This window comes from Crinia signifera, chromosome 7 (genome assembly GCF_055691185.1).
Source record: "Crinia signifera chromosome 7, ASM5569118v1, whole genome shotgun sequence".
NCBI classification, from domain to species: Eukaryota; Metazoa; Chordata; class Amphibia; order Anura; family Myobatrachidae; genus Crinia; species Crinia signifera.
In genome coordinates, this window is record NC_139223.1 from 35,910,368 (window position 1) to 35,919,429 (window position 9,062).

At 50.0% G+C, this 9,062-nt stretch overlaps 1 protein-coding gene across 4 annotated transcripts in view; it reads right to left on the minus strand.

Annotated features, from left to right (window-relative positions):
- RAI1 (retinoic acid induced 1) overlaps positions 1-2,854 on the minus strand; it is a 123,514-nt gene extending 120,660 nt beyond the window's left edge. For all 4 annotated transcript variants that reach the window (XM_083152814.1, XM_083152813.1, XM_083152815.1 and 1 more), the window contains exon 1: positions 2,660-2,854. The gene's annotated coding sequence lies outside the window, so the exon portion shown is untranslated. The remainder of the gene's footprint in view (positions 1-2,659) is intronic.
- Between the last annotated feature and the right edge of the window lie 6,208 nt (positions 2,855-9,062).

Here is a 9,062-nt window from a genome sequence, read left to right on the forward strand (position 1 = left end):
TAGAGAGAGAGAGAGAGAGAAAGGGGGAAGAGAGAAGGAGAGACAGAAGGGCTCTGCGGCTGATTGGCATGCAGCATCACAATGTTACCTTGGCATGTGCACTGCGGTCACAAAGCATGCATTTCAGGTAACACAGCACTGGCACGTGCATCTTACCCACGGGTTGGTCTGCACTCTGCCGCAGATCTGGTGCTGGCATTGTCAGCAGTGTCGCGGGCTGGTGTGATATTCACTGTCACCTCAATCCTGTGGTCTGGCATGCGGCTTGGCATCCCACACCAGCGTGCAGCTGCATGGGCGCCGCCATGACACCCGGGGTCACCTGACCCATGCATTCCAATTCCCAGAGACCAAAGTATACCATGTGTAGGGCCCAGTGTGTTACCTGTCCAGGTCCAATGCACCTATTGCAGTCCCTGCTGAAGTCACATGATAGTCTACTATTCAGGAACCACTGCAGGGGATAAAGGAGTCAGTCTTGTTCAGTCCAGGGCATTGAACAATTGTCTGCCTCCTAGGAGAGATCCCAGAGGTTGATTTCGAGAATCCAGGTTACCAGTCTACAGAGTACCTTATCCTGCTGCTGCTGCTGCTTTGTCTGGTCTATTACCACCTGGCATACAGATTGCTATCTTCAGCATCATCAGCTACCTGAAAGCAGCACAGGACTGTGACCAACGGCTCCCAGGCCGAACAAGACCATCGGCTCCCAGGACCATTGCGGTTAGACTCCCCACCTAGCTGTGCCCACAGTGCCCAGTGTCATATGAGCTGCAGATACCTCAAAGCCCCAGAAATCCAATACCCAGAATCCTTCACTTGCTCACTGCTGCCACAGCCAGGGACACCAGTTACCTGAGCCCTGACAATGCGCATTCTACTGATAATCGCTCAGTTGTGACCACTTCTGAATCAGGCCCTAAACGTAGGGGAAAGTCTATTTTACATTCCACCCCCATATTGGTGCGCAGGAAAATGTACAATGTTAGCCTACCATATGTATGGGAGACAAGCATACCGCACATCCCTAACACCTGGTGCCGAAGTATGTGATGTCATAACGCATTTAATTGCCTTGAATCCGTAACGTAAATGTCTTACCGATGGGCAGAGCTGCAAATAGTAGTGTTCATTCTAGCACCCTGCATCTGTCAAAACCTGTACAGTTCCTCTATGCTGCCTGGTGTGTCACTCACTGCTGTGAGGCTTTAAGCACAGTATGATCTGTATTCCAGCAGAGATACAGACCAAACTGTGCTAGAAGGGGGGGGGGATCAGGAAGGGTGGTGTTAGGATATCTATCAGGGGTTTCTCGGATAAGCGCATGTTGTTAAGAGAGGAGCTCAGATATTGACTCCATTTAGAGTTGCCTATAAGTCCATTCAGCCAATACGAAACGTACGTTGGCACGAATCGGACGCACTGCGCGTGTGCAGAGCATGTGACTAAGTTTAGAGTTGATTGTGTTTTTCACTTAAAGTCCATGCACAGGTCAGGAGCGAGAACGGTGTAGCGCAGTACAGTATCGGCGTGCAGAGGACTCGTTACGCACCCCCTTTTGCGTTCCGCATCATTCTAAGCATCACGTATTTCAATATACACTAGCTAGCAGACCGATACTTTGCACCTACATAAACTTACCACCATTTTTACATCACCGTGCTGACTGGACACAGTCTTTACACTGACTTTCACGTTTATTTCAACAGTAAAATGACATCAACACAACATTATAAATCAAATGTTATGGAGGGGGAGGGGTAAATGTATAAGTTACCGATAGTCGGGATTCTGATGGTCGTTTCTCCGACATTGGAATCACAACTGTCAGGAGCCCAACAGGGGGTGAGTGCATTGCTCGCCACCTATTCTATTCACCCTCTATGGGGGTCGTGGACCCCCATGGGGGAACATAGCCTGTGTAAGTCAGGATTCCGACTGTCTGGCTCTTGACAGTCGGGATTCCGATGTCGGAGAATCGACTTTTGGTAAGTCATCAGACACCAGGGGGACAACCTGGGGTTCCACATTTATGAGTCAGACAACCAGGCCACATCTCACGCTGCAAACTGTGCAGCCTTATATATACCAAGCAGAAGACTATAATGAACTTATTGTATACATACGCCATGTGGCCGGTAGGCAGACACCCACCTGCTTAGCACATACCTAAAACACACACCTGTTCCTTCCTCCCTGGGGTCACCAATCCATCAGTCACTCAATTCATACATGTCCCTCTACTGCTGGTAATGACATGGCTTACCCTGGGGACCTTGGGTTCCCTGTGCAACAGCTCTACAGTTACCTACCAGCTCCAGCTGGGACTTGTAGTTCTACAACTGGCAGCTAGCCCCTTAGATGCTCAGGCCTAGTGTATACACCAACACCATGCATGACATCACTGAGCACAAAAGGCTAATCTATCATTATAAATGACATCTCTGTGCAGGAAAAGCTGGCAGTGACTTAAGCCAGCCTATGGGGCTGGTGGCTTGCCCCCTTCCTGCACAAGGTAGTGTTAGCCAGGGGCCACAAGGTAATAGTGCAGTCACACTGGGGCCACAGGGCAGTGCAGAATAACATTACATGCACTGCATTATGGAACCTTACCCCTACAACAAATACAACTTGAAGCCGAATAAAAGACAGCACTCACCTCTCCCCAACAGCGGGATCCTCTCTCTCCTGGGTGTCCTGGAGTGCAGGCAGCCACAGGCCATGTATGGTCCACCAGGGATGGGGTGTAGTGCCAGGCTGGCAGGTGAGGGGCAGTACCCGGCCGACTACAGCCTGCTTGTCCCCGCTCCAGGTTCCAGCTCCTGCTGCTGCTGCTATCTGTACAAAGGCTTCCGGAGGAGGCTGCTAGGGATCTGTGTCTGGAAAGGGGGAGCTAGGTCCCCTGGCAATGTCAGCACTGCCCCCTGGTGACCGAACACCAGAAGACATGGCCGCCTCCTAGTGTTCACAGCATGTTAACCCCTGCATACACTCACACTGCCTGTTCATGCTTTTGCAGCTGCTATGAAACATGACGGGACTGTAACTGGAGAGGCATGGGTTAGTTAGGTCTATTGTACTGGCACACAGGTGAGATTGTATGAGAGGGTGAATGTAGTGACATGCACCAGGGCCGGATTAAGGTCTGTGGGGGCCCTGGACAACAAAAATTGTGGGGGCGCCGGCCCTCCTCTCACCCCCACCCCCCCCAGCACTCACAGTGGGACAAGTGAGTAGGTCGCTGACTGTCCTGGCACCGCAGGGACCCCCTGCACTGCCTGGACCCCACTGCCTGCTGCCCAGCCACCACCAACCTGGAGTGTGGGGGCCCCTGATGTGTGGGGGCCCCAGAGGGGGCCGCCCCTAGTCGCCCCTTGGTGGATCCACCACTGACATGCACCCACTGTTTTCAACTTGCCTACTCTCCCAGGACGTCCTCGAGACTAATGAATTGCAAGTGGTGCTCCTGGGAGTCTGGAAATGTGTGCAAATCTCCCGCAGGCCCTGCACAGCTAATGGAAGTGGTCAATCTGGGCAGCTTGATGACGCGAATTGCGCTGAATAGCATTATTATGTCTCTGCCCCCCCTCTGACTTTGCAATGCCAGTAATCGGCACAAGGTCCCCTACACTGCCCACTTACCTGCAGGCCCCCCAATGCCATGCTTGCCTACTTTTGAAAACTAGTTTCAGGGAGATTATAGTTGATAATAGTATTTTGCACAGCGCCCAAAGGGCATGTCTAGTTCCATATATAGAGAGATTGTGAAAAGAGATTGTGAACTTGGCACCTAGAAGCATGGGTGTGTACTGCTTTAAATATTTTAAAATGACTTCTATCCAAATGTAGATGAGCCCAAAAGCAGTTAGTAAGAGCTACTATACTTGGTAAAGTGCTGGGGAATGAGTTTGAAGAAACTCAGGAGCCCGAGGTGTGCTCCCTACCACCAGTGCTGTGCCTAAACACGTGCAAAAGCGGCCGTGCGATCGAGTGGGCTTATCTCCCGAAGGAGACGGGCCCCGTTTTTCCCCTAACCCCTCTCAGCCATAAGGCCGACGAGGGGAAAATAGGGAACGGTGGGTCCTCTTCGCCGAAGCTTAGAGAGACCCTCATTCCTCAACCCCCGAAAGGGTTAGGACGGTGGGTCCTCCGCAGCCCATGCTTTGGAGAGACCCGCAGTGGACTTCCCTCCGCCTTGCGGCTCGGGGTCGTCCTCGGGGGGACCGCAGCTCTCCCCAAAAGGAGAGAGCTTTGGCACGTTGGGGAAATGGAAGGCCCGTAAGGGACGACCACACAACCCAAAAAAACGTGACACACTACAGAAAACAGAAAACGTGAAAGGTGCACGAACGTGAAGAAGAAGAGAAATAAATAATAAAGAGGACCCCAGCCAGAAGGCCGGGGTGGGGGTGTGAAAAATTGTCCTACCCCATCCAAAAGGACGAGGTAAGGACGTGAAGCGCTAACCTAGAGGGGAAGTGCGCAGTGCTAGTGCCATACTAGTGCATGGTGGGGAATGGTGCAGATGATTCAATGTAAATGTATCTATCTTCCTTTTCCCCCCCGTTTTCCCAAAAAATGTAACAGTGTAATGTGTGCTAGGTGAAATGAGGGAGATTGCTAGACTAATGAGGGAGAGAGGGAGATTGCTGCTGTTTCAGGGAGTCTCCTGCAGAATGCAAGAGGGTAAGCAACTATGCCCAACGCACTCACACTGTCATTCTGGCGCCCTCTTTTGGGCAGCCGGAAAATTGACAAGTATGGCTATAGCTTTCTCTTTTATCAAGTTTTTGTCATGCTGAGACTTCTAATTCAACATGCAATCCGTACTTTGTACAAAATAAGCCTAGTTCAGAAAATGACTGTTTCAGGGAGTGGCGGCTCCAGCTGGGGGGCTGCAGCACAGTTCAAAATTCAAATAGGGAAGACGCACCAACTGCCACTCCAAACTGACTCACTGGCAGTTGGTGAGGCTCCCCTATTTGAATTTTGACCTGTGTGGAAGCCCCATACTTGCCTACCCCATACTTGCCTACTTTTATCTTCACCTTTCCGGGAGAAGCCCGGAGAGGCAACACATCAGGGGGGCGGGAGCAAGGCTGACATCACTTGGCCCCGCCCCCCATGACGAAAACCCCCGTGATTCGCGGGCCGAGAGGGAGGGGGCGTGGCTTAAATGCCGCGAAATGACGCGAAATGCCGCGATCGCGTCATTTAAGCCCCGCCCCCTCCCCGCGTACCCGCGATTTCATGTAATTTTAACCAGCGGGCAAAGATGGAGCGGGGCAAATCCCAGAATGCGGGAGACTTGCCCACCTTCCCGGGGGGCCGGGAGAAGGACCCGATTTCCGGGAGGCTCCCGGCCATTCCGGGAGGGTAGGCAAGCCTGGCCTACCCTCCCAGAATGGCTGTGAGGCTCCTGAAAAACAGATCCACCTCCCAGCCCCTCGGAACGGTGGGCAATTTCCCCTCTTCATCGAACCCCCAGATTGCTCCACCCCCACAGTGATAAAGAAGACACGGCCGCCTCCTAGTGCTCACAGCGTGTTAACCCCTGCATACACTCAATCAGTGCATACTCAGCAATCAGTGATAAACGCCAACATTCGTGTCAGTTCAGGAAGGACCCGGGCTTAAAATTTAGCAAATCGTGTCATTTTGCTTCACTTTAGCCTTGCCTCCTATCAGTAAAGTGGCAAATCGCAGCATTTATCTGGATTGGGGGTGGGGCTTAAAGCCATCATCGACAACTGTCCCCAGTTTTCAGGAAAAGTTCCATGTTTTAAACATATTGGGCCAGATCTATCACCCCCCTGATAATTAACAGTACTTATAGATTTCCTTGCGGGACACTGAGAACAACCTGCCACGAAGAAGAGTAAAAACTCAAATTGCCTAATGCACATGTTGAGCATGAGCTTAGTACCGTGGCCTTGTAGTTTTTGGTTTTATCACCCGACGCTATTCAATTACAAGCCCATTTGCTGACTCAGTAAGCTCCCGGCTAATCCGCATTAACCCATTTATTCTGAGTTAAGTGCCTGGAGTTATGGGTTAACAAACTCTCCGCTTTAAGTGCAGAAACCTTTACCTACCACTGGGGCTGCACTTACAGCGGATTCTGTTCGCACCCCCTAGAGGTATAAACAGAATCCGCAGTAAGTGCAGCCTCCAGGCTTAATACACCTGCATTTATCCTAGGAGCTACAAGTCCACAGTAAGCACAGTAGGTAATGTAACCTAGCCCACTAATTCCGTACACAGATGTGAGCATTCTTGATGCTAGATGCGGGAATCGAGGGTCATTTTCTGTAATTTTTTTTTATTTTAGAGAAACTCCATGACCTGATCACCAGCTATGAACATAACGTCACTGCTCAGTATCTACCTGTACAGGTCAAGATAGCGGCGGTCTGAATACCAACGCCGGCATCCCAGGGGAGGAAATCGCATCGGGGGTCAGGTAAGTATTCATACCCTCCGGCTGCCCAATCCTCTCTTCTTGGTGCCTAACCCTGACCCTCCTCCACCCCTTGAATGCTGATCCTAACCCTCTCAGGAGGTGCCTAAACCTAACTGCCGCACCCTACCGCCTAAACCTAAACACCCGCCGCCCTTCTTTTGCCTAAACCTAACCCCTGGTCCCACCCCACAGCCTGACCCTACCCCCCCCCCCCCTTATAGGGGCCTAAACCTAACCTCTATTCTTCCCGCAGCCTGACCCCCCAGCACCCCCCCCCCCCCCCGATACACACACACTACAACCTAAGTCCCCCAAATAGTGCCTAAACCGAACCCCCGATCCCCGGCCTGACACTAAACCGCCCGCATAGTTACCGTTTAGAAGGCCATCTGTTGGTATTCCAGCGTCAAGATCTTGATCCTTTCAAGGATGTGGCACAGTCAGGATTCCAGCGACAGTAATCTGGCCACCGGCATCCTCACCGCCAGGGTTAACCACTAGATGGAGGGTTAGACATCAGGGGGAGAGTTGGATTTAGGGTTAACCCTTTGAGTGCAAAGCAAACAGTTTTATTCCTCATAATGACCTGTAATGTTTACAGATGGAGCCAGCCTCAGCCAGCCCGCCAGCGCGACATATCCATAGCACTGGTGGGGGCGTGGCCAGTGGAAGGGGACGCGCGAGCGTCTCACATGCTTGTGCGTCCCATTGCCGAGAAAAGGGCGCATGAGCGTCCTATTCTGCTGGAAGGGGCGGGGGAGGCGCAGACTGGCGGGGACTGTGGATGGCGATCAGATCACCAGGAGCTGCCCTAATGAGAGCGTCTCCATCTGTATATAGAAAATATAATCTTTTATTACACAACATGTTTTATTTAAATTTATATAACAAATGTGAGCGACGCTGGAATTTTTAATGGCTATTTTGCACTGGGGGCAAGGATCTCTGCGGACACTCAAAAAATATAAATGATTTCCTGGTGATTGTATCCTGTCATCGTTGTAAACTACTGAAGGCACCATCGATGGAGACCACAGTGGCACAATCATTGGCTATACCCAGGTCTGGATTAAGCCTTTGGGGGGCTCGGGTCACTTTAGACATGGGGCCCCCTCCCACTTGCCACTGACCGCAAACTGCATTGGAGTATATTACACTGTAAAAACATAGAGTAAAGGCCTGTAGGGGGGGACAAAGTCTGTGGGTGTCCCTTTGTACCTTACTCTGTAGGAGACCTCACAGCTGCAGCACTGCCTCTGATTAAAAACCCTCCCATGATGAGGATGCTGCTGCTGTCCTCCATGGGCTTGAGAAGCATGTAATGATGCTGCCCCCCCTGAGCCCCCTCCCCCCCCCAATCCAGCCCTGGCCATAACTACTTAGAACCATTTAACAGGCCATATGGCCAACAATTTATTTATCTTGAGAATATGGGGGCTGAAAATGAAGTTGACATTAGGGAAAAATACATATTTTCATAAAATAATGTTGGTTCTATGAATGCAGCTGTGTTTGGGCGTTTTTGATATCTGCAAACTATTGTGAGTTCCAGTCACATGGGACTGAAAACACTGCGATCTGTGTGGTAAAAGCACTGGCAGCAATATCTGAAACGTAAACCAATAGGCCACAGACAATAGACATTTGTGAGAATTACGTTTTTGCACTAGGCTTTTAGATGGCAGTGTCACACTCACATTTACCTATAGAGGGCAGCAAAGAGCACAGCCTGTACTGCTGTCATAAGACAAAATGGACACTATTCTTAAAACAGATTTTTACAGCTGTGTCATATATTTTCGTTTCCTGCATCAAGTATACATTTCTCCACTTTAGAACTTTATTTCACTGAATATTTTATTAACTGTGTATTAGCTGCTTCTCATGTGACCACTACTTAACAAAATGGGAGATCTCGGCGTACTAAGATGGGACATATTTATTTATTTTCAGTTTCTTAGCAGATTCCGTTGCACTTTACAATAGTAGACAGTGATAAAACAAACTGGGTAACAGCAGACAGACTTGGAGGTAGGAGGGCCCTGCTGCAAGCTTACAATCTAAAGGGATATAGGGGGGAAACATAAGGCCAGGCACCAGTAATAGCATAGCAGTCCCACCAAGTTACAAGTCCAGAAGAAAAGCTATATAATACATAAGTGACTCAGAGGGTTATGTGTGTGATGCTTAAATATGATAGGCTTGCCTGAAGAGGTGAGTTTTCAGGGAACACTTGAAAGTTTGGAGGCTAGTATACTTGCTTACTTACTTACTTACTTACTTACTTGCCTACTTTAAGGGGGACATTTACTAAGATGGAAGTGTTGTTATGGGCAACCAATCAGAATTTACTTCTTATGTATTTAGCACCCTCTAGAACAGGCATGTCCAAACTGTGGCTCTCCAGCTGTTGTCAAACTACACCTCCCAGCATGCCTTGCCATATTTTTAGCAGGGGTGCAGCTGCTATGGGGCCCGAGCTAATATGTTTTTACATATTTTTATCACCATCAGTTGCTAACTAGGGGGCCCTAAAAAACTTTTTGCTATGCTGCCTATGAATATCTAGTTACGCCCCTGTCCCTTGCGATGTGGGGCC